This window comes from Triticum urartu, chromosome 6A (genome assembly GCF_056163025.1).
Source record: "Triticum urartu cultivar PI428250 chromosome 6A, HENAU_Tu73, whole genome shotgun sequence".
Taxonomy (NCBI): Eukaryota; Viridiplantae; Streptophyta; class Magnoliopsida; order Poales; family Poaceae; genus Triticum; species Triticum urartu.
In genome coordinates this window covers 121,756,967-121,766,062 of record NC_141878.1, presented here as the reverse complement: position 1 = coordinate 121,766,062, position 9,096 = coordinate 121,756,967, and the positions used below count along the sequence as shown (strand labels likewise).

At 43.5% G+C, this 9,096-nt stretch overlaps 1 pseudogene; it reads left to right on the top strand.

The window, feature by feature from the left end:
• Positions 1-388: 388 nt before the first annotated feature.
• On the top strand, positions 389-1,724 carry LOC147964396 (uncharacterized; annotated as a pseudogene).
• Positions 1,725-9,096: the final 7,372 nt, after the last annotated feature.

The window sequence follows — 9,096 nt, the reverse complement described above, 5'->3', positions numbered from 1 at the left end:
ATTGATGCAACATGCCAATCCTATCTAACATAAACAAGGAAAAATGCAAAACTAGGTAAAACCAAGTTAAACGCCTCCAAAATCTAATATTTTGATAGAAGTTCCACTAAATGGGGTACTATGTGTCACAAATCTACAACTACATGATAAAATGTGAAATTCACTCATAAAAATATGTAGCAGAGCCCTGTTGTTTCTAGAAAAAACATATTGTATATGATGTTGAACTGTCATGTTCATTGTACATGTACACTAGCAATTGATGTTTATCTCTTAGTCTGTTGTAACTAGGTAGGCCTAGTCTTCAGGACTCTCCTAGTCCATCGCTACCTCCACGAGACATGCCCTGCATGTAGGGGTCTCGATCTATATGTAACAACACTCAGTTATGGCAATACAGGGTGAGAGTTCACCGCTCAGTTTGGTAATCAGAGTGATGGTTTCCCCTCCTCCTTCTCCCAAGGCCGATGCCGACTCTCTCGATGCCGCCGTGGCCGCTGCCACTGCTGCGGATCTTCCTACCGACGCAAGCACTGAAGCGCGCCCTCGCGCTCCGCTCTCCACCGAGAACCCCTCCTCCGCTCTGCCTCTTACTACCCTCCCACCCAATCCCACTTCGCCTTCTTCCTCCTCCGGCTCATCTCCATCCCTGCCAGCCAGCATCTCCAGCGTCATCGACTTCAAGCTCGCCCTGGACGGCACTAACTTCCAGCGCTGGCGAAACTATGTCACCCTCCTCCTGGCGCGCTACCATGCAGAGGAACACGTGCGGGAGGGTTCGGCCCGCCGGCTAGCTGACCAGGCGTGGCGAGATGATGACAACACCGTCGTCCTCTGGTTCTTCACCACCATCGAGGAGGATCTCCTTGACATCGTCGCTCCAATCGACTCCACCTCCCTCACCATATGGACAAGGATCCACGAGTACTTCCTCGCCAACGAGGCCGAGCGCGTGATGCATCTCGGCCAGGAGTTCTGGGCGATGGTGCGCGGCGACCTCAGTGTCAACGACTACTGCCGCCGCCCTCGCCGACGTCTGTGAACCGGTAACGGACCGCACTATGACCTTGCAAATGATGGACGGGCTGGGACCCAAGTTTGCCATGCAGGCTGCCATCATCCAGGTCGCGGTCGCTCTCCCCTTCTTCCAGCAAGCGTGCTCGTGCCTCGTCCTCACTGAGCTCTCTATGGACAAGCTTACGCGCGGCGAGAGCTCCCAGGTGCTTGCTGTCCAGAACGACGAGCGTGGCACTGGAGATCGGGGCGGTGCACGTGGCGGCGACCGCGGTGATCATGGAGGCGACCGCGGCGATCGGGCTCCCAACGGCGGGGGCGGGCGCGGCGAACAGCTCGGGGCGAACCATGGGCGTGGCGGCCGTGGGTGTGGCCGTGGCGACGCTCCTCCTGGTCGCGGTGCGGGTGCTACCCCGTGGCTGGGCTACTTCGTGCCCGTCGGGGCGCCCTTCCCTCCGCCGCATGCGCCCTGGATCCTGCTGAATTCGGCGGACGTGCTTGGTCCCCGTCCAGGCGTTCCCACGCAGGCCTACCCGCTGATCTTCTCCAACCCGCCAGCGCCGCCTCCTCCCGCTCCCTACACCGCGGCCCCTCCCAACTGGGACGCTTCGGCCATGTACCACGCAGCTCCCAGCTACGGCACTGCCTTCCACCGAAAGCCGAGTGGATTATGGACACAGGTGATGTGTCCCATGTCGACGGCGATCTAGGTACCTTGTCCTCGTTTCATCCCTTATTAGCGCCTTACACTCGTCACATAATTGTCGGTAATGGCTCTCGGCTCCTTGTGCTTGCTATTGGTACTGCTCATCTCCCTCCTAAGCCCTTTTACCTTCGCCATATCCTCTTGTCTCCTAATATTATCAAGAATCTCATCTCCGTTCGTAAGTTTACTCGTGATAATTTGTGTTCCGTGGAATTTGACCCCCTTGGATTTTCCGTGAAGGATCTAGCCACCAAGGAGGTGCTCCTGAGGGTCAACGGTGATGGCGATCGGTACCCCTTCTCTGGAAATAAAGGTGCCACCACCACACAAGCATTCATCATCTCCACGTCCGATATATGGCATAGGTGGCTTGGACACCCTAGTTCTTCTACCTTTTCCCGTTTTTCTTTAGATTTTCTTACCACATGTAATAATGATGTCCGCCCTCCCCATCTCTATAGTGCGTGTTAACGTGGTGACCGGCAAGTGGATATTCCACCATAAGCTCCATCCCGACGGCACTCTGGCGCGGTACAAAGCTCGATGGGTGGTCCGCGGAATCACACAACAGTCGGGTGTCGACTACGGGGAGACCTTTAGCCCCGTGGTCAAGCCGGCTACCATCCGGGTCGTCCTCAGCATCGTGACTGCTCATTCTTGGCCCATCTGACAGATGGACGTCAAGAATGCCTTTCTTCACGGTGATCTTGCCGAGACCGTCTACTACCAGCAGCCTTCCGGCTTCGCCGACGCCACCGCTCCTACGCACGTTTATCGCCTCAACAAGTCTCTCTACGGGCTTAAGCAGGCGCCCCGCACATGGTTTCTTCGGTTCACCCGCTTCCTTCACTCCCTCGGTTTTGTGTCCTCGAAGTGCGACACCTTGCTATTTATGTTGCATCGTGGTCACTCGGTCGCCTATCTCCTACTATATGTCGACGATATCATTCTCACCGCCAGCACCACCACCCTACTTCAGTCGCTTGTCGACTCCCTCGCCGGTGAGTTCTCTATGAGTGATCTCGATGACATTCATCACTTCCTTGGGGTGAACGTCCACCGCTCCGCCACCGGTCTCTTTCTCTCCCAGGAGCAGTATGCGCTTGAGATTTTAGATCGTGCTCGCATGCTTAACTACAAGCCCATTTCCACCCCCGTCGACACTAGCAGTAAGATCTCTGCCACCGATGGCGTGCCCTACTCCGATCCTGCGCACTACCGCCGTCTTGCCGGAGCTCTCCAGTACCTCAACCTCACACGTCCAGATATTTCGTATGTCGTGCAGCAGCTTTGTCTTATCATGCATGCTCCTATGGACGGTCACTACCAGCTGCTTAAGCGGGTCCTTCGCTATCTTCGTGGCACGACACACTACGGGCTTCGGCTCTACCACTCATCCTCCCATGATCTTCTTGCCTACAGTGACGCTGACTGGGTCGGCTGCCCTGACACCTGCCGCTCTACATCGGGTTTCTGCGTGTTCCTTGGCACCAACCTGGTCTCTTGGTCCTCCAAGCGACAACACACGGTGTCCCGATCCAGTGCCGAGGCGGAGTACCATGCAGTTGCTAACTGTGTGGCTGAGTCATGTTGGCTTCGCCAGCTTCTCATTGAGCTTCGTCGCCCTCCTCACCGAGCCATGATTGTGTACTGTGATAATGTGAGTGTTGTATACCTCTCATCTAACCCCATCCACACTAGTAGAGAATAGGGCTTTGGTTCGGGCAGGTCAAGCCCATTAGTCCTGGTTCAGTCACGAACCGGGACCCATGGGGGCATTCTTCCCGGTTCTTTAGCCCAGGAGGCCGACCGGGGCCTCGTGGGCATTGGTCCCTGTTCGTATGGACCCATTTGTCCCGGTTCTAGGCACGAACCGGGACCAATGGGCCTCGCTCCTGGCCCACAAACATTGGTCCCGGTTCTTGGCTCGAACCGGGACAGAAGGCTGGGCTTTAGTCCCGGTTCCAGCCACAAATTGGGACAAATGAGTTGCCTATATATACCCCGTCGCCGCAGCAGAGCACTCCACAGTGCTCTATTTTTTCTAGCCGGCGAGGAGGGCATTTGGGTGCTCTATCTCACCTCCTATGCACATGAGGTGTTCGATGAAATGCCCGAGCCACGCTAGTTAAGCTTTCTCGTCTCGAAGCTCGACCTCCAAGCTCCATTTTCCCCGAGATTTGTCTAGGTTTAGCGGTTCGTCACGTCCCGTCCCCGTCTTCACCGCCGTCGATCGCCCGCGTCGATGTCCTCGCCTGCACCACCATGGTGAGCCTCTTGTTCTTATCTTCTTCTGAAAGAAAAAATTCTTACTTTAGATGGATACTTGTCTAATTTTCTTACTTTTATTATTGCTTGTTATTATATAGTGCGATGGTTTTGGTATCCGCCCCCGTCGGCCCCCATCCTGGCTATGATTCGGCTGAGGTATATATTATCTTTTATAACTATTTGGTTCATTTATTATTTATGACAATTATGCCCATCAAGTTGACATAGATTTTATTTATGTAGGAGGTAGTTGAACCGGAAATTCCAACCGACCCAATTGTCGAGAGTTAAATTTAGTTGAAGAAGGAAACAATTACTTGAAGGAAAAAATAAAAAAATTGAGGAGGAGAAGATGATATTGGAGTTGCATGTTGCGGATGTCGTCGATGATCACAAGATCAAGATGGATGCAATGCGGTTGAAGATTAGAAAGATTAGAAAATATACCATTCATACCGAGCCTTGGTATCATTATGCCGTTGGATCAATTTTTATCTTGGTTGTGATTATGATCGCATTTGTTGTTGCATTGAAAGGTCTTACATAGTTTCAATGTATGGTTTAACTAGATGCTCTGGAGAGCTATATGCTGTTCAATGAGAAGTATGTATGTACTTTGTTTTTAATGTGATGATGAAATTCTATTAATTTGGTCACTTATCTATTCATGAGAGCTATATCTACTAAAATGATGATGTGGCTTTTAATGGTGCATTTTGAACACAAAAAAACTATGGAGTTCAAACAAGTTTTAAAAAATGAAATCCCTTTATAACAGACGAGTTTCCGTATGAAACCCTCATACTTTGAAAGAGATTGTCTGTTTTGTACACGAAGTGCATCCAGTTTTTGTCGTAACCCTCTCTACTTTCTTGCACATTCTATGTGGGTGAAATGATGATATCATGCCAACTTTCAACCTTTTCAGAGTTCATTTGAAATGTTTTTCAATTTCAGGGTCTTATAGCTCAAAATAATCAGTAAATGCATGAAAAATAACAAATGAAGTCAGAAAGGGTTGAAAATTGATGACGTGGCTTTGAATGGTGCATTTTGAACACAGAAAAACTCTGGAGTTCAAACAAGTTTAAAAAAATGAAATCCCTTTGTAACAGACGAGTTTCCGTATGAAACCCTCATACTTCGAAAGAGATTGTCCGTTTTGTGCACGATGAGCATCCAGTTTTTGTCGTAACCCTCTCTACTTTCTTGCACATGCTTTGTGGATGAAATGATGATACCATGCCAACTTTCAACCTTTTCGGAGTTCATTTGAAATGATTTTCAATTTCAGGGTCTTATAGCTCAAAATAATCAGTAAATGCATGAAAAATAACAAATGAAGTCAGAAAGGGTTGAAAATTGATGATGTGGCTTTAAATGGTGCATTTTGAACACAGGAAAACTCTGGAATTCAAATAAGTTCAAAAAAATGAAATCTCTTTGTAACAAACGAGTTTCCGTATGAAACCCTCATACTTCGAAAGAGATTGTCCGTTTTGTACATGAAGTGCATCCAGTTTTTGCCGTAACCCTCTGTACTTTCTTGCAAATGCTATGTGGATGAAATGATGATACCATGCCAACTTTCAACATTTTCAGAGTTCATTTGAAATGCTTTTCAATTTCAGGGTCTTATAGCTCAAAATAATCAGTAAATACATGAAAAATAACAAATGAAGTCAGAAAGGGTTGAAAATTAATGATGTGGCTTTGAATGGTGCATTTTGAACACAAAAAACTCTAGAGTTCAAATAAGTTCAAAAAATAAAATCCCTTTGTAACAGACGAGTTTCCGTATGAAACCCTCATACTTCGAAAGAGATTGTCCATTTTGTGCACGATGTGCATCCAGTTTTTGTCGTAACCCTCTCTACTTTCTTGCACATGCTTTGTGGATGAAGTGATGATACCATGCCAACTTTCAACCTTTTCGGAGTTCATTTGAAATGATTTTCAATTTCAAGATCTTATAGCTCAAAATAATCAGTAAATGCATGAAAAATAACAAATGAAGTCAGAAAGGGTTGAAAATTTATGATGTGGCTTTAAATGGTGCATTTTGAACACAAAAAAACTCTGGAATTCAAATAAATTCAAAAAAATGAAATCTCTTTGTAACAGACAAGTTTCCGTATGAAACCCTCATACTTCGAAAGAGATTGTCCGTTTTGTACAAGAAGTGCATCCAGTTTTTGCCGTAACCCTCTGTACTTTCTTGCACATGCTATGTGGATGAAATGATGATACCATGCCAACTTTCAACATTTTCAGAGTTCATTTAAAATGCTTTTCAATTTCAGGGTCTTATAGCTCAAAATAATCAGTAAATACATGAAAAATAACAAATGAAGTCAGAAAGGGTTGAAAATTGATGATGTGGCTTTGAATGGTGCATTTTGAACACAAAAAAATCTAGAGTTCAAATAAGTTCAAAAAATAAAATCCCTTTGTAACAGACGAGTTTCCGTATGAAGCGCTCATACTTCGAAAGAGATTGTCCATTTTGTATACAAAGTGCATCCAGTTTTTATCTTGGTTGTGATTATGATCGCATTTGTTGTTGCATTGAAAGGTCTTACATAGTTTCAATGTATGGTTTAACTAGATGCTCTGGAGAGCTATATGTTGTTCAATGAGAAGTATGTATGTACTTTGTTTTTAATGTGATGATGAAATTCTATTAATTTTTGGTCACTTATCTATTCATGAGAGCTATATCTACTAAAATGATGATGTGGCTTTTAATGGTGCATTTTGAACACAGAAAAACTATGGAGTTCAAACAAGTTTTAAAAAATGAAATCCCTTTATAACAGACGAGTTTCTGTATGAAACCCTCATACTTCGAAAGAGATTGTCTGTTTTGTACACGAAGTGCATCCAGTTTTTGTCGTAACCCTCTCTACTTTCTTGCACATTCTATGTGGGTGAAATGATGATATCATCCCAACTTTCAACCTTTTCAGAGTTCATTTGAAATGTTTTTCAATTTCAGGGTCTTATAGCTCAAAATAATCAGTAAATGCATGAAAAATAACAAATGAAGTCAGAAAGGGTTGAAAATTGATGATGTGGCTTTGAATGGTGCATTTTGAACACAGAAAAACTCTGGAGTTCAAACAAGTTTTAACAAAATGAAATACCTTTGTAACAAACAAGTTTCCGTATGAAACCCTCATACTTCGAAAGAGATTGTCCATTTTGTGCACGAAGTGCATCCATTTTTTGCCGTAACCCTCTGTACTTTCTTGCACATGCTTTGTGGATGAAATGATGATACCATGCCAACTTTCAACCTTTTTAGAGTTCATTTGAAATGATTTTCAATTTCAGGGTCTTATAGCTCAAAATAATCAGTAAATGCATGAAAAATAACAAATGAAGTCAGAAAGGGTTGAAAATTGATGATGTGGCTTTAAATGGTGCATTTTGAACACAGAAAAACTCTGGAATTCAAATAAGTTCAAAAAAATGAAATCTCTTTGTAACAGACGAGTTTCCGTATGAAACCCTCATACTTCGAAAGAGATTGTCCATTTTGTACATGAAGTACATCCAGTTTTTGCCGTAACCCTCTGTACTTTCTTGCACATGCTATGTGGATGAAATGATGATACCATGCCAACTTTCAACATTTTCAGAGTTCATTTGAAATGCTTTTCAATTTCAGGGTCTTATAGCTCAAAATAATCAGTAAATACATGAAAAATAACAAATGAAGTCAGAAAGGGTTGAAACTTGATGATGTGGCTTTGAATGGTGCATTTTGAACACAAAAAAACTCTAGAGTTCAAATAAGTTCAAAAAATAAAATCCCTTTGTAACAGACGAGTTTCCGTATGAAACCCTCATACTTCGAAAGAGATTGTCCATTTTGTATACGAAGTGCATCCAGTTTTTGTCGTAACCCTCTCTACTTTCTTGCACATGCTTTGTGGATGAAATGATGATACCATGCCAACTTTCAACCTTTTCAGAGTTCATTTGAAATGATTTTCAATTTCAGGGTCTTATAGCTCAAAATAATCAGTAAATGCATGAAAAATAACAAATGAAGTCAGAAAGGATTGAAAATTGATGGTGTGGCTTTGAATGGTGCATTTTGAACACAGAAAAACTCTGGAGTTCAAATAAGTTCAAAAAAATGAAATCCCTTTGTAACAGACGAATTTCCGTATGAAACCCTCATACTTCGAAAGAGATTGTCCGTTTTGTACACGAAGTGCATCCAGTTTTTTCCGTAACCCTCTCTACTTTCTTGCACATGCTATGTGGATGAAATGATGATACCATGCCAACTTTCAACCTTTTCAGAGTTCATTTGAAATTTTTTTCAATTTTAGGGTCTTATAGCTCAAAATAATCAGTAAATGCATGAAAAATAACAAATGAAGTCAGAAAGGGTTGAAAATTGATGATGTGCCTTTGAATGGTGCATTTTGAACACGGAAAAACTCTGGAGTTCAAATAAGTTCAAAAAATGAAATCCCTTTGTAACAGACGAGTTTCTGTATGAAACCCTCATACTTCAAAAGAGATTGTCTATTTTGTACACGAAGTGCATCCAGTTTTTGCCGTAACCCTCTCTACTTTCTTGCACATGCTATGTGGATGAAATGATGATACCATGCCCACTTTCAACCATTTCAGAGTTCATTTGAAATGCTTTTCAATTTCAAGGTCTTATAGCTTAAAATAATCAGTAAATGCATGAAAAATAACAAATGAAGTCAGAAAGGTTTGAAAATTTATGATGTGGCTTTGAATGGTGCATTTTGAACACAGAAAAACTTTGGAATTCAAATAAGTTCAAAAAATGAAATTCCTTCGTAACAGACGAGTTTCCGTATGAAACCCTCATACTTCGAAAGAGACTATCCGTTTTGTACACGAAGTGCATCCAGTTTTTGCCGTAACCCTCTCTACTTTCTTGCACATGCTATGTGGATGAAATGATGATACCATGCAAAAAAAATAACTAAAAAACTTCTATAAAACTCTAATAGCAAAAGGAATGAACTAAAAAGCTTTTATAAACCTCTAGTATTTTTTAAACTAAAATTATATAAAATTCATGCCACTAAAATTATCAAAGTATTTTC